The sequence below is a fragment of the Pholcus phalangioides genome, unplaced genomic scaffold (assembly GCF_987345545.1).
Source record: "Pholcus phalangioides strain wild (caught in Gottingen) unplaced genomic scaffold, Ppha-v1.0 ptg000015l_1, whole genome shotgun sequence".
Classification (NCBI taxonomy): domain Eukaryota; kingdom Metazoa; phylum Arthropoda; class Arachnida; order Araneae; family Pholcidae; genus Pholcus; species Pholcus phalangioides.
The window spans coordinates 68,203,165-68,219,822 of record NW_028301608.1 but is presented as its reverse complement, the minus strand read 5'-3'; the positions used below and the strand labels follow the sequence as shown (position 1 = coordinate 68,219,822).

At 34.7% G+C, this 16,658-nt stretch overlaps 1 protein-coding gene across 11 annotated transcripts in view; it reads left to right on the top strand.

Annotated features, from left to right (window-relative positions):
• The window catches only part of LOC149076594 (uncharacterized), a 307,582-nt gene that overhangs the window by 226,533 nt on the left and 64,391 nt on the right, over positions 1-16,658 (top strand). For all 11 annotated transcript variants that reach the window (XR_016194077.1, XR_016194076.1, XR_016194078.1 and 8 more), the window contains one exon: positions 8,118-8,264. The gene's annotated coding sequence lies outside the window, so the exon portion shown is untranslated. The remainder of the gene's footprint in view (positions 1-8,117; positions 8,265-16,658) is intronic.

The window sequence follows — 16,658 nt, the reverse complement described above, 5'->3', positions numbered from 1 at the left end:
TCAAGTTGAAGTACTCTTCCCATGAAATTCCAACAGTGTGGGCACGTGTGTAAAAAGAAAACTGCACATGACAGTTCGAGGACTTGAGGTTGCCGTGCGAAGAAATCTGGCTTTCGTGGATGTAATTCATGGCATATAAGTTCACATCCAAAGGAAAGCTGTCTCTAATGGTGAATGAATGTGAGAAAAGTAAATAGTAATAGTAGTAGTAGTTGAAGCTACGGACAACTCAAAACAAACCAACTTTAGTTATAGAGATCCTGCTCGTATAATAGAGTTTAAAACGTATTAAAAAGATATCACAGCGAAGAGGTGAAATCCACCATTTCGAATAACATTAACAACTACAGCGAAATATGCCAAATATAATTCGTTTTCTCTCATCAACGCAGTCACTTTTCACTTCATCGACTTTCTGAATGTTAAACAACTCTCTCAGTTGTAATTCTGAGTTAGAGTAACAACGCTATTTTACTACACTCTGTAAGATTTTATATTTTCATAGTTCACTGTAGAAAAGTAGGTAGCTCCAATATGATCAGATTTTGGAAAACCAAAACTAGGTTTCGAAATTCAACATTTTCAGAAAAACTTTCTTTATTCATTCCATAGTAAAGCTTTGTATTTACTTCTTCCTTGCAGAAAAATGTAAATAAGTTTTGTTTTCATACAACATAAGATGTGTAACTCAAATTGCAATTTCTTCAAGTGAAGAAATTCCGAAGCAAAGTCACTGTCAATGGTTTAACAATTACTTCAAAACAATCAGTCGTATTGTAAAAATATGACGAAATACCTCATATTTTCAAGAAAAATAATTCCCATCAATTAGAACATTTTTTGGTACACAGTTCATTTAGGATTACTATGTACCGCTGGTATCTGCTCTATAAGTATTTTTTTTTTTTTGCCGCAGTTTCTGAAACTGAACAGACAAAAATAATAAGAGATTCTCCGAAACAAAATCCACTCGAAAGGTGTAAATATTTACGGGAGAACTTCTTTTCTTCCGCAAAATTCGATGCTTACCGAATTACGAGACGGGACTTTCGCCGAAATTAATCCAGATCAAAACTTTCTCGAATACTTTTGTATTTTGTGTTGTGAGAATAGTTAGGATAAGTTATATAAGTTTTTGTACGTGGACAATGTTGATTTCAAGAACTTTCGAAATGCTTCATCGTTCCTTCGCTAGTCGTTGGCAAGCTGTTGGATAAGGAGTTTCCATAGCCCCAGGTGGCCCTAAGGACTACATGACCCCCTCCCATCCATACTCACACACCCCACTCACCTAATGGAATGTTGGCCCCAATTCAGTTGTTCCCCGTTTAATACCTACGGCGTATATATATATATAGAAGGAGAAAATCAAAAAAAGAAAGAAAAAATGTGGAAAAGGAAGAGCAGAGGAATCGTCAAGCAACAAAGTGCAGCTCCGAGCCGTTCTCTGCGTATGTGAGTGAGAGAGAGAGAGAGACACACACACACCAGAGAGATGCAGTTGGTCTCTTACTAGAGCTTCAAGTCTCTGAAACGCCTTCATTTTTTTCCTTTTCTTGTTTGGGGGACCCCGCGTTCCTTCCATCTCGTCTCCTCTTCCATCGTTGCAGGACGCCAATTGGGCGTCCTGGCATTCTACCTCATTTGCATCTCATCCATATGGATGCGCGGGAGAAAGAGGAGACGGAAGGAGGGAGGTGCATGCGATCTTTAGCGCCGCACCATCAGACGCCACCATGATGGCACCGCACATGCCCAGATATTCCTCCTCCTCTTGGATCTCATCCCTTCTTGTACCAACCATTTCTCTCTCTCTCTCATTCCTCCTCCTCCTTTCAAACACTCTTCTTTTACTTCTTGCCAACGATGAGATGCCAGGGTTACAAATACCTTCTCTGCCACCCTATCTTCATCGAAAACTTCGCCAAATTTCTTGATATGTTCCATGGCTCTTCTTCTTCTTGGTTTTTCTTTTAAAAGTCTCTTTTTGGTACATCAGTTGGAAATCTAACATTAAAGAAACGCTTCGGTTACTACACTTGGAGATTTGCCAGATATTTCACGCTCAAACCATTCATTCCTAAGCCCGACCAATCCAAAAGAATTTTTCACTCTAATTCTCTCTTACACACACACACAATTTTTCGTGTACATAAAATATGTAAGCAACAACTAATATAGATGTGTAAAATTTTTTATGTTCTTTATACATTTTTTTTTTCATTAATGTTACTAGATTATACAGGGTGATTCTAAATTCATGGGACAAACTTTACGAGGTGATATAAGGCTCCAAAATAAGTATTTTGATCATAAATGTGCGGTCGAATCCCAATAGCAAAGGTGGTAGAGGATGGTTTTAGAGAGTGGTCAACAGCACTTCACTAAAAACAAACATTAGATTTTTCCGACGGATTTGCTGCGATATGTGCTTTCAACCATTCGAGGGTGCATATCCACCTTCGGATTGAATTGGAATTTGTTTTTTTTATTAGTGAAAGAACTATTACGGTTATGCTGTGCGAATCAATGATGAAGTGTTATAATGACTTGCGGTAGATAGTAGAATTTGCGTTATCCAGGTTCATCATGAGAAAGTCTTCCCATCACAACACCCGCACTCTCGGATAGTTGATTAATTGCACTTATTGCAGTAAATCCGTCACAAAAATATATTTGCTTTGGTGAAGTACTGTTGTGCAATCTCCAAAAAATCTTCGACCGCTTTTACCGTTGCGATTCCACCACACATTCTTTGACAAAAACTGCTTGTTTTTAGGTGTCTTATATCACATTGTAAAGTTTGTCGAATCAATTCAGAATCACCCTGTATATACATATATATGGTCACGTTTGAAATATAACTCGAAATTATCATTATTTTTGGAAGAAAAAAAAATACTAAAAATGTTAAGTTTTCATAAACATAATTTTTGTGAAGCAGTTAATCGTGGCCAAGTGTGGCCGTATTGGCATCATGATGTACTGTACTTCTATCGCGGGGATACAGGTTCTAACCCAACCCACAACATAATGGAGGTCGGCTGAAGTTGGTTTTTTGTGGTTTTCCAACTTTAAAAAAAGTCAACAAAAGTCAAAAGTTTTTCACAGAGAGAGCAATCAGACCTTCAACGTTTAAAATTCACGTGTAATATAACAGGCAAAATAACCTTCCGAGTTGTTCGCTTCCGAATTCAGAGGACAGATGGCAGAACTTAAAGACATAACATTCATCCCTCAGAAACGAACTTCACATTAGGTAAAGAACACATACACGGCACATTTCGACAAGGTTAGAAGGTCCTAAGAGGAGTATTTGCGAGCTGCATGTGCGATTTAGTACCAGTAGCTGCTCGTATACAGGGTAATCGGACAAGTCCCTTGGCCGCAAATTACTGGCGAACCGTGGATCCTAGATAGGCCTACTTCCAATTAGAAAAAAATCTAAACAACGTGTGGATCTCAGATAAGTCATTTGTATTGTAAGGGATTGTATAATAATCAAAATAAAAATTATTAACCTTTTATTTTGTCACCTTGTTCTCAAACTTCCAATTAGAAAGTTGATGCCCAATCAACTGTTGCCTGAGGCCAACAAAAAAAAAAAAAATCCACGTTTTTAAGTGCAATATTCGCAGAGATATTTTTGAATTCGAAAATCGGAGAAAATTTGGGAAGCAAAATGAATGGCGTATCTGAGGTCTACACGCTATTTCCTAATTGGAACTATGGCTCTGCGATCAACGAAACGTTAATAACTAATGTGCGGCCAAGGAACTTGAGGCATCTCTCTCTGTACAGTGATATTACACTACTGTTATATGAATAATTTAATCTTTTCATTTATGATGAGTGTATTTCCCAACAACCAGCTCTATTCAATGCAGTCTAATATTAGATGATATGATATGTCTAAATATTAGCTATAATACCCGGCGCTGCCCGGGGGTTTTCTTCAATTACTGGAAGTATTGAAGAAGTGAGAAACCATTATGAAGGCATATGTAAACTATGATATGCCTTTATAATGGTTTATAATGGTTTATATGCCATAATACTGGCAGCATTAAAGAAATGGCAAACCATTGTAAAGGCATATACATACGATTAAATAGTCGACGTTTGGGTTTACCCAAAATTCCAAAACGAACACGGCTATATGAAAACTTCATATAGTTCTGAAACGCGTATAGCCGTGTTTGTTTTGGAATTTTGGGTAAACCCAAACGTCGACTATTTAATCGTATTATCAAAAGGTAATCCATTTCTATAGGCATATACATGTTCGAAGCGCATTGCTAGGGAACCACGGTATCCGAAGTAAACGCTCCGAAAGTAATTGTTGAAGCTGAGAATCCATTTTTGCCCGACAGTTTTACGCCCATGTCGGGCATTTGTCAATCTCTGATAAACTTTTGAAGTAGCCTGTCGTTCAAATCAGATCCCATTAGGTATATATGCAAAATTTGGCGACGATCGATATAATATTATAGATTTGTATAGAGAACATACACACACAGAGAAAAAATCAATTTTATATATTTAGATATTATATTACCAATGTGACGATTAACACACACAAAAAATATTTCTGAAATATCACTGATAAGCTACAATAATGTCACCTTCAAAAACTCGCTTTTTTAAAAAAAAACGAGGTAAATATATCTTAGTTCCCATTGTAGAATATTAGGATTATTAATTTGAACAGTAAATAATTTAACAAATTGGTAACACGCCATGCTGTATGAAATATGATGAAGAACATTACTTGAACTAGTAGAATTTTTTAGCTGAATAATGATTTTTTAAGTTGCACAATTATTGCAGCGCATGAACTATATGCCTAAATAAATACGGCAGAATTTCTCTCCCCCCCCCCCTTAAGGCACAAATGACGAATACTGAGCCTGACTAATACTTTAATAACTGGTAATACTGGCTTTTTGAAAACAAATATCAAAATCTATCTTTCTATGCTCAACCGTATGAACTGAAACATGATATCGTACTTGAAAAGTGAGTTTCTTAAAAACTGAATACTACATACAATTCTTCCCCCGTTTATCTTTCATGAGGTATATTTTATAAAAGTTTCTTTACAAATGTGTACACACTCATTGATTTAATGCTACATATTAGTCATTTCTTAGTCTAATAAATAAATATGTGTGTATATGTAAGGAAAAAACAGCATGATGATATATTAAATCATTTGTCGATGATGTTTTAGGCGTGTTGTGTTCCAATCTGAAATGTGAATAATGGTGGCATTAATGCATCACAAAAGCAATAATTTAAATTAATGTTTCCCATAGCGGCTGATATTGCCAACGGGGATATGGAGGTGTTCCGGAACAGTCCGCAGAAATGGAATATACAGTATATGCTACAGGTATACCATAATAAAGATCTACGCGAGTTGCACTGAAGAAAAATATTTTCTGAAAATGACAAATAAGATGGAAACACTGGTTTAAATAGGGGCTTTGATATAAAAATATCTGTGATAATTTTTTGTAGCAATACTAATCGTCCTACCATTATCTAAGGATGATCAACGTAGTAGCGTGCTCAATCATTCAGGGGGAGGATTACGATTTTTTCTTTTCAGGTGAAATTCTTTAAATGACGTACGTATATATCACTTTTATTATTGTTATCATTTCTCTATTTTCGGACAGGTTTACTTGTACCCTATTTGGCAGGTTTACATTGCTGGGCAGTGGTAAAGTGCTTGCCAACCCCAATCGCTATTGAGATTCTTTGTTTGAACCGCATTTTTTTTCGATTGTATTCAATTCGCAAGTCTGAGAGAGAGAGAGTTCGATTGTCATCTACCTTTCACAAAAGTCAACTGAGAGAACAAAGGATTTTTCTTTGCTCAGCCCCACTAAACGCAGGTATTCTCGTAGCCTGAGGCCGAAGTGAATAAAAAATCTCTTATTTCACTTCGGCTTCTAGTCATTAAACTACCCTGATCCTATTTGATCTCTGATTGAATGATTTGTTACACCGGAAAAACTCTTTTTAGTCATATTCGTATAAAAATTTTCGTTTTTTACATCATGTGCCGTTTCGATCAAAATTGTCGCATCGTGACGATGACCTTTACATTTTTGATGATCTTTAATTGTTTTTTTTTCATCTGAGATTTTACGACATTTATATTTAAATTTTCAACTTCTTGACACACAAGGATAACATTCCTTCCATTTTATCTTATGGGGACAATAGCGATGAGATATTTTGAATCGAACGAGTTTTCGAATTGAAAGCGTTCCCTCGACGAAAGAATATTATTCAACGCAACGAACGGAAAATTTGGGTAATATGTTGACCTTAGAAGCTGTGTTGAAACAACATAAACGATATTTGCGGGCATACTTAATTAGCTGCGGAAATGATCCTTTACTTAAATAACCGCTCGTGGAGTGAACAAACTCGTTGCTCCCACTGTGTGAGGAAATGATGGAGAGCGTATGAACGAAGCAAAATTAATTGTTCAACTAAATTTCCTTCCTCCCAACGAAGCATCATCAGTATATACTGCACACAGATTAAAAAAGGAAAAGAAAGCGGTGGTTAGTTTTGCGTTTTAGTTTCGCCATTCGAAGAATATCTCGCCAGATGCAACGTCCTTTTGCTCTCTTTTATCCCATCTTTTCCGCTGATGGCCATGGTGTGCTATCCTCCTCGGTTTCCCACTTAAAAATAAAAAATCAGAGAGCAAAAGTAAAGTATAAAAAGAAATAGAGGAGAGAAGTCCACAGTAGCGACAGGGGCCCAAATCGCTTGCCATAAATCTCAACTTCACGAGCTCTAGTCATCTCCTTCCGTTGCTTTCTCTCATTTTATTTTTATTTTTTTCTCTCATTTTTTCTTTATTTTTTTCTTCCACATTTTGCAGCTCCTCTCTCTCTCTCTCTCTCTCTCTCTCTGCTTTTTCCTCAGTCATTTTTACTTCTTCTCCTAACAGCACATGAACTTCGGATGATCTTTTCATATTTCTTTCCACCTAATGCGGATTTTTCCATTCCCCAGAAAAAGACGAAGAAAAAAGTATCACAAGAAACTAAAGTAAAAAAAGAAAATGGAAGATGAAAGTCTTTTCTTTTTCCTCCGATAGCTGTGAATGAGATCATCTTAAAAAATATAAGAACAGAAAAATTCTTCTATATACGATGTTACTGTTACAAACAATTTGTCATTGAATCAACCAGATGCGTTAATTACGTCGTTGATTTCCGTTAATTTTAGATGTTAACTGCAGTCGCGGAAGTCGTTTTTAAGTTCTTATTTCCTATAAAATCATTATGCGACGTGTTACAGAAAAAAAGTATAAATTTGCATGTAAATATACTGAGTGATTTTGACATGAAGCAGAGCGACATCGTGACGGACTCCAATCGCAATGACCCGCGTTCGATTCACACTGGAGACGCAGTGGTTGTCGGCTGAAGTTTATTTTCTGTGGTTTGCTACAGAAACGATACAAATGCTTAACTTTAACCATTACGTTTTACTCGCAATTCGAAATACAGATGGCCACACACAACAGTAGATATGCGTTCAGATTATTTGGTATATGCACTGACACTTACGGCACAACTCACTTACTTCTAAAAAGAGATAAAATGGTAGTAAATTGTCCTCAATCGTGATTAAGAAGGTTATGCTCTACTTAACAGAATAATAATTCGTTAAGTGTAGGCTCTTTGTTTCGAGTTCGGTGTTTGCCCACGGGGTTTGCGGCTAACTGAATAATGCTCACGAAGATCAATGTTTACGAAGGTAAAGTTGGTGAAGTTACGTTGTTTTAAACTGTGTATGCACATTATCTGTCTAATTATAGTAAATCTACGTAAAAACTTTAGTAATAATGTTTCTAAAGAAAAAAAAAATATTTGCGGCAATTATTCAATAAAAAGCAATCCAATTTCTTATGGTGTATCTAATTTTTCGAGTTATTTAAAACAAATTTTGTTTTCTTTAATGATAAATATGTCAGATATCTTTAAAATTAATAAAAAATCATGAAATATATATTTCTGTCATTTTAAATTTAGTACTTTATTTATACCCCTCTCTTATTTATACTTTATTGCATTTTTTAGTTCCCAGTAATAACATCTGTATGTCAACCTTTTCAACCAAGAACATATGTTATAACTGCATGTTGTCCGAAGTTGAACTGAGGACATAAGCCGTTGAAGAGAAGCAGGCTTTTAAAATCGACGAGAAAATATTCACCGTGACTACACGTGAGTACTCAAAATTTATATTTCAGCTTAGAGATCTGATATCAATTATCCCTAATATACGTATATACGTAGGAAAATTTTCAGAAATCAATACCATATGCATAGTAAAAAGAATTGATTTATATAAACCTTAATTTTTATTTCAACAAAAACATGACAAACCAGTACAACAAAAAATAAAAATAAAAACAGTTACACAAAAATAAAAAAATACATTAAAAAAATATATAAATTAGGATCTTGTTCTTAATTCACTCTACGACCCCAAGGGACTAGGGTGTTCTTCCAGTAGATCTATAAGATTGGTCAAATGGCAGCCGACATTATATTTTTTAAAATATATGATAGTTTATTGAATTACGTTAGTTATATTCAGTTAATTAATATTAATTAATATTAATAAGTTAATTAATACCCAATTGAATTAGTTATATTCAGTTAATTTAAATGCTTGTTAAACAAATATTGTTGACATTAATTTTTGCGATAATAATGCATGCAATTAATTATTACAATTTTATAATTATTTTCTGACGATGCATTTCCATATCAACTGCATTTTGCAGACAACATTGTAACAGATTGTTTATAGTTTTCAACGTCGATTGTATTACCATGATTGCAAAATTAAAAGAACAATTTCGTAATCATACTAACTTTCAGGTTGTCCTTCCTCATATTATTCTTATTCAGCTGATGAAACTGAGATCACCTGAGATCGAACATCGGGTAGCTGCTTAAACAACTCCTAATCACTCTATCCTCAAAAACTGAATCATCAAATCGTTTTCAGGATTATAAATGTTTATCAGCATCGTAAATTTTTAATTATTTTGAAACTATAAAAACTATTATGAAGTTCTGCAGATGGCTTCTCATCCCAGTGCTAAAACGCGTAAACCAGTGAAAGAAAATTTGTATTTGCTTTGAAACTTGTTCAAAATTTTTGCAAAATATTCATTGTTTTCAACAGCTACTATTCGGTAGATGGCTTTTTTTTACAAAAACAGGTATAAATATACATTATCTACACAATTATGTTAATAGTTAGCGTTACCAATTAGTTACAACTCACTCAAATCCTGTATTAAAGCCTACTTGAATGCATAAACATTAAAGGAGAAAACTAATTTCTTTTTTGTTAATAAAACTTCATCCTATCGCACGAGCTTATTTTATTATTATACTCATTATTTTCCAAAAAAACTTTTCCCCCTATTTAGCATGAACTTCACACAAAAACATTTCCAGGCATTATTTTATTCAAAATTTCTCATTATTTCCATTCTTTAAACTTTAAAGTGTTTTTTGGAGCGGAATTTTTCCGCGTAAAAAAAGTTAAGTCATAGTTCTTAGAACAAGAAAAGAAATAAGAATTATTTTTATTCATCTCTGAAAAAAAATTAGGAACAATCCTATATTTAAAAATGATAGTGAAAAAAAAAGAGAGGAGAAAACCTTCTGAAAATTCTCAGAGCGGCGATGGTTTTTGAGTAATGACTGAATGCGACACTGTGACAAAGAAAAATGCCTTGAAACAAAAGAAACGTCATAAAAAGAGAGTTTAACTAGAAGAATGATATATACAAAAAAAAAGGCTTTAATGCTTTCTCCGAGATTCAAAATCAGTGAAAGTCTCGTGTCAACGTATGCAGAAAAAAAATTATACAGATATATATTCTAAGGAGAATAGGAAAAAAAAACACCACAATGGAGAGAAAAAAAAATCAGTGTGAAAATATGAGGTGATGAGGATTAAGTTTCAAGAAGAGAATGAAAATTACGCTCCGATGCTAATGAGCATGATCATTTGCATATATTATTAATAAATAAAGTGTACTCCCAGAAGACTAGAGAGACAAGAGAGGGATAGCCGTGAGTAAAGTATTAAAAAAAATTGAGTTAAAAAGAAAGCTAAATGAGCGGTTGTTAGATGAAGCTGAGATCTCGCTTGAAATATAAAAAAAAACACTGGAAAAAAAAATATGTTTTTTTTTCCAATTTTTTTTTCCTTCACGGCTGTAAATTGCGGTGAAGTCTTCTGTCAAAAAAGAAGCTTTAAATCAAGTTAAGGAGGCTACAGATACGCAATAATCGCCTCATCATCGTCCCGTAAGGGGATACAGTGGCGTAAAATCTCTTCTCTTAACTTGATGATGTGACTTAGGCGATTCATCTGAGGCATGAGATGATAGAGCTGCTGCTCCCACTCGCGCTCTTACGACGAAAAAAAAAAATTATTTAGATATATATATACACATATATATTACTGTTTCTCTGGTGAAGATTGTAAAGAAAAATTTAAGCGTTTTACCTGTTTATCTTTGTTTTTCCTTTTTATGCTACGTTCTCAAGTGAGGTGTCTTAATTAAAAACAAAGATAAAACATTTCGTAACTTGGATGTTCATTTAAAAGTTTATTGCGATGTTTTGATTTGGAATTCCTCATTGAACTTAATCAATTAGTATTACACACGCAAACACAATTTGATTTATGTGGAGAAAACTTGAGAAAAGACAATTTCACACATCGAACACATTAAATATCCTCATATGTTCTAAATTCTGTTTGATTATTTATTTACACATCATTGTTCTTAAATATATTTTTAACCTTTCTAAAAACTGTAAATTTGTTAAATCACAGGGAGTCGCAACATTTTCCATCTCTCTCTCTCCCTATATATGTTACAGAAATTAATTCTTCAAAATACGTTTCACTCTCCGTACATAAAATTGTGATTTTATTGGCACAATAGTAAATTACATATATATTTCATTACATTCTATTGTGATGATAATTAAACAAAAATGTTACTTATATATTCCACACTTTACATACACTTTAACACCCCATGTAGTCTCCAGAATATTCATAGATCTGTATTATACATGCATTAATACTTCTGATACTACTGAGATTTTAATATTACTGAAATTGAGATTTTTAATGTTTTTAACGCCCGCAGGTTGTGACTCTTCGAATTAAAAGATAAATTTTGAGGCATACTAATTTCATTCAGCATGAAATTTCTTTCCTGTAACGATTATTCCGAAATTAAACTAAAACATGGATTTCAAACAATTTGGAGAAACATTTTATACATATAACATTCGAATTTGTAGAACTACTTTTTTTTCTAAACAATTTTTTTCAAGGAAATATGATTAAAATTCTGATTTTTCCATTTAAAAAAGGATTTTTTTTCAAAAGAACTTTTTTTGTTTGTTAATGTTGGTGTCGGCCACCTTGCCATCCATTCATCCATCTCACCTCTTTCTCCCTTGAGGAATTATAAAAAGGTTGCCTCATCCCTCCCTCGCAGTCTTTCTTTCTTTCTAGAGTATCAGCAGCAGCAGACTTTTAACAGCCGAGTCGCAATTAAGGGTTAGCGCAAGAAGTCCAAAAATTACACTTCGATCGCTAATTCCAGTTTTTGATTCTTGCTCCTTACGGCCGACAGCTGGCGCGCCGGAATTTCCCAGAAAAATTTCTCTCTAACATCTCCATCCTCTCTGCTTTCGAAGCTTTTCTTTGAAATGTTTCTGGGGATCACATTTTCTTCCAACTTAACCTTTTCTTCTTGTTGTTCTTCCTCTTGGTTTAGCACGAGTCTCTTTCTCTTCACTTTTCACCCCATGCCGCATATTTTGCAAGGTATTTTCTCCCACACACCTTCTCCCAGTTTACAAATGCCTTGCCTCCTCTCATTCTTCTAGTATTCCTCTCTCCTCTAAAAGTCTTCTTTTCTTTCTCCGCTGTTGAAGCCCAAAGTGTGCATAGATAATGAGCTCAAAAGGTTTGCTTTTCCTACTATTGAATGCTAATTAGTTACCTCGGGCACAGAAAATGCCGATTTGTAACTTTTACCGTCTTGCCATTTTTTGGAAATTTTTCTCCTCCTCCTTACAGTTTTTTTTTTTTTTTAAATTCTTTTGCAACCCCGCGTCTTGATGATGATGGTGGTAAAATTTAAAAATATAATTCTGAAATTTTTTTTTTAATATGATAATGGGTTTTTGGGTATTCAAACAACAATCATGATTTCTTTATAAAAATAATATTATTGTAATCTTCGGTGAATTTAATGATTTTTTAGGTGTAGACCTAGTGAGATAAAGAAATTGAAGGGGAATTTTTTTTTTTCGACTGTCATAATTAAGCTCACAATGTTTGTAAATTTAGAATAAATAATGTCTGTATTATCCGAGAACGGGGAGCACAACATTTATTCTTCTCGTTATAATATATTCAACCCTTGATTAAGAATTTACGTAAACAGAACAAATATATATATATATATATTTTGTTTAGATCGGATTCGGTCTTTAAATGGTGCGAAACATCTTGACCTTACATTTTTTTGCTTGTATTTTGCTAAAAGACAAACTTTTATGCTATCGTTTTCTACTTATTTCGTCTCGATCGATAAGTTAAAACAAAAAATTGGACTGAAGACTGACTTTTGCGTAATTTTACAACCGTTATACAGCCCTTTCGTGCTACTGTGCAGTCTTGTGATAGTAGTAACGGACTCGCATCGCGAGCACACCCCATCGCCCACACAGTGGTGGTCTGCTGAAGTTAGTTTTCTGTGAATCCCATATTGGAGGCGTGAATGCGAGCCCATCTTCCCCGATAAAATGTCTTCGCACAAAGAGCATTAGACCTACAGCGGTTCAAATATTAAATCACTGCACTTCACTTATAGTTTGAAAAATAGAAGGCAGCAGTAAAAAATTTAAACAGGACACTAGATGCCCATTCAGACTGTCAGGTGCATACACACACTTCTGTCATACAACTCATTCGGTAGTAAATTGCCTATGGCGATAGATCGGAGTTGTGCTTGGTATAAAAGAGAGCCCTTCCATGGATGGAGGGGGAGGGGGGGGGGGTTGCAGACCTAAATCAACCCGTGCCACACAATCTATACAAAATTTTCACTTCCACTCCATGGATCATGAAATATGGACCGTGAACTTCATGGAAAATTCCGCCAAACTTAAGTAAGGGATTTTGTGACGTCGAGCTTTCAAACTTATGGGCTACCGATTCGGCAGAGTACCGCCTTCATTCAGGTAAAAAAAACCTCTCAATTAATAGTTATCGATGTTTAATAGAATTTACTATACAAATAAATTATAATAACTTCTTTAAAGGTCATGTTGCATACAACTATTCATTTACTTTTCGTTCTCATTTTGACCAACATTTAAGTCCATTAGGCGTCTATTTCCCACATCAATTAAACTTTTCTACCTTATAAGTTATATGTACTGTTAGATAAAAAATACATCCCTCGCCCAGTAAATCATACCCCAGTAAAAGATCTTATAAGTAGAGTGAATATCATTAATGAACCGATATATGCACGTGGATCAATGAGTTCGCAGTTGTGCTTATGTGTCGATCTTCAATTAATTTTATAACTCATCAATTAGTTTTACTTTATACGCTATACTTCAGGCATTGTAGAATGAATAGGAATAAGCCGGCAACATCGAATAATATTCCAATCAATATCTGTGTTCTTTCTTGTACTCGCAATTTCAAACTAAAATGATACATTGAATATTTTTGTCGTCGTATATATTGAAATAGGCTGGATGGCGACAGAGCGGAATTTTGGGGAGTTTAAAAGACATTGATTTATACGCACGGTTTAATTTTGTATTGATGTTTCATATCTGTACTTTTTCACGAAATTCCTATTCCCTAAATGTATACAACGGGTCCATAAATTACTTATTTTGCTTGGGATTTTCAATTTATTTTACCCCTCTTAAAAAATGATAGAGCACTATTAAATTGGAGTGCTATTAGGCGAAAATGTAACAGTGTGCAACAAATTTCTCATTCACATCATTCTTTAATATTTTATACACATATAATGCATTTTTTTTTCATTTATCATTTATTGAAAGGTTTATCGGTAGAGAGCATTGTTTGGTTTGACATGTCTGCCAAGACATGCACGTCCATCATGTGCACAGTTGTTAATGATCTCCCAAGGATGAATATGAGGGAGAGACAGGTTATGATTTAAATCATACCTAGCCAAATAATTTCTTCTACCCATGAAAAACTAAATTGCATTTTTAGTTCAAAATCATAAACGAAGAACTTAGAAGAACATAGAGAATAATTCTTTTAATGCAGTTCTTGAGTTTTTTTTACCTGATGGTACTCGAATTCAAAAGAGCATCAATAACGAGCTGATATGTCGTTAGAGCCTTTTCACTTTCTATCACACGTATGTTTTCAGAGTCACCCAGTTTCTGTTTCTAATAAGAAACTATGCATTAACGTAAAGCGGCTGTTGTTTAATTGAATTAGAAATCATAGCCAAAACATTAACGGTGTATATAGTTTTTATTTAATAATACCTATGATTAAGCCTACTGGCTGTAAAGTAAATTATTAATAGCATTGCAATAATAATAATTATTACTAGTAATAAGAAAAACAGTTTCAATGCTCCGAAGAGATTTTGCTGTAAACGATTTGGTATAGAAATTTCGGAACGACGTGTTCCCGAGAAAATAGTATTACCAAAAAAAAAAAAAGAGATTAAATCTCATTGAAAATAATCCGTTTGCAAAAACCCACAGAAATAAACTGCTTCATTTAAGTTGAAGAAATATCCTCCGGGCTATATTCGTATTTCTTTCGTTTAGTGTAAAGAGGGAGGAGGGGAAAAAAATCACGTTCTTCGAATTCCGGCATATCATTAAGACAAAAACAACAACTTCAAGGGTTCTCTTCCCCCCCCCCCTTTTTTGCCGAAAAATCTCGGAAAGTTAAAGGGGGGCGTGTGTAGAGAAGTTGAAAGCAAAAAAATAAAGTAAAAATAATTTTTTCCCCCTGCTCGTGCATTAAACACCCACGCGCTATAGCGTTGGTGATGGTCGAGAGGAGGGTTGAGAAATTTTTTCCAGGGGGTCCCTGGAAAGTCTCCACCCCCAGGAGCGCCTTCTTTACCGCTTCCACAAGTTTTCTCTCTGTGATCATTTTTTTTTTACTCTTCTTTCTGGAACATCTCCAGCACGTGGCGTCAGCCTAAATTTATACTGATTACCACGGATTACCATAAAGCATGGGTAAAAACTACCCTTAATGCCGTTTTCAAATCAGTTTCTTCCAGCTGTACCTCCCTCACCCCTCCATCCTCCCACTCTTTTTTTTTAGTTGGTACCCGTCCCAACCCACAATTTTTTTTTTTTTTTCATATATATATATATGGAGGTTTTTTTTCTGAAAGGGAAGGAGGTTCAAAAAAATATATTTCACGCTTATATAGGCAGAGTAGGCAGCATGTTGTGTTGCGAGTTGGAGAAAGAGAGAAGGCGAGTTGATGTTTTGGAAGAGTTCTGGTAAAAAAGAGAGGGAGATGGTGCAGCGGTACGAAAACTACGCCACTGCCAGAAAGAAAAACACAAACTTCCTTAAGTTGTTTTTGAAACTTTTTAAACGGTTTAGAAGAGCCTTTTTGGTGGCCATTTTCGAGAAAAAGTTTTCTTGAAAAAAAAGAAGAAAAAAGAAATAATAATTTTTCTTTCTTTCTTCTCCATTCCTCCTCCTTCCCATCCTTTTTCCTCCATTTTTTTCCACGATTCTTTTCGAAGAAAGAAAATTCGAGAGATCTTAAAACTCGTAAAAGAATTCGTGGAGAGAATTCTCTTAAAGAGCTGGAAAATAATTTTCAACAGATGACTCGTTTATAAAAAATAATATCTTACTCGTAATAACGTGATTTAGCAAAATTTGTTTTGAAGTGTTTAAAATTTTTTGTTTGTGATCTCTAAGAATGTTCCATACCTCGGGAAAAATTTTCTGTAAACGTCTTGTCGTCAGTCCAAACAATTGAGAATTTTGCGATTTATATGAGAGATACCTATTATAAGAGAGGTATATCTAAAAAGTTATGAGATCGATGTTAGCACTAAGAATCAAATAATGGAAATCCCATTCAATAGAGTCTTCATAATAATCACCATTAGGTGCTATAGACCATTATGGACAACTATGCAAAATGGTGAAATAGGTTTTCATGAGAGCCGCTGTGCTCTCGTGTGGGCATCCTGCTGGACTCTCATTACAAGGATCCAGGTTCGAACTCCGTTGACGAACAATGATGGTCGGCTGAAGTTCGTTTTCTGCGGTTTTCTAGCTTCGGAGACTGCGACTTCGTGAATGCGAACCGGTCTCCCATTTAAAAAAAAAAGTTTCACTGCAGACAACCCCAATAACATGAAAGTTCAAGCATTTAACATCTTTACTTCGAAATTTCGAAATATGGAAAGCAGATAGCAGCACCAGCATGACTGTGGTTCCCAACCTCAAGGCGCGAATGCTAGCCGATCTCCCCGTTATAAAGTCTCGCCACAGAG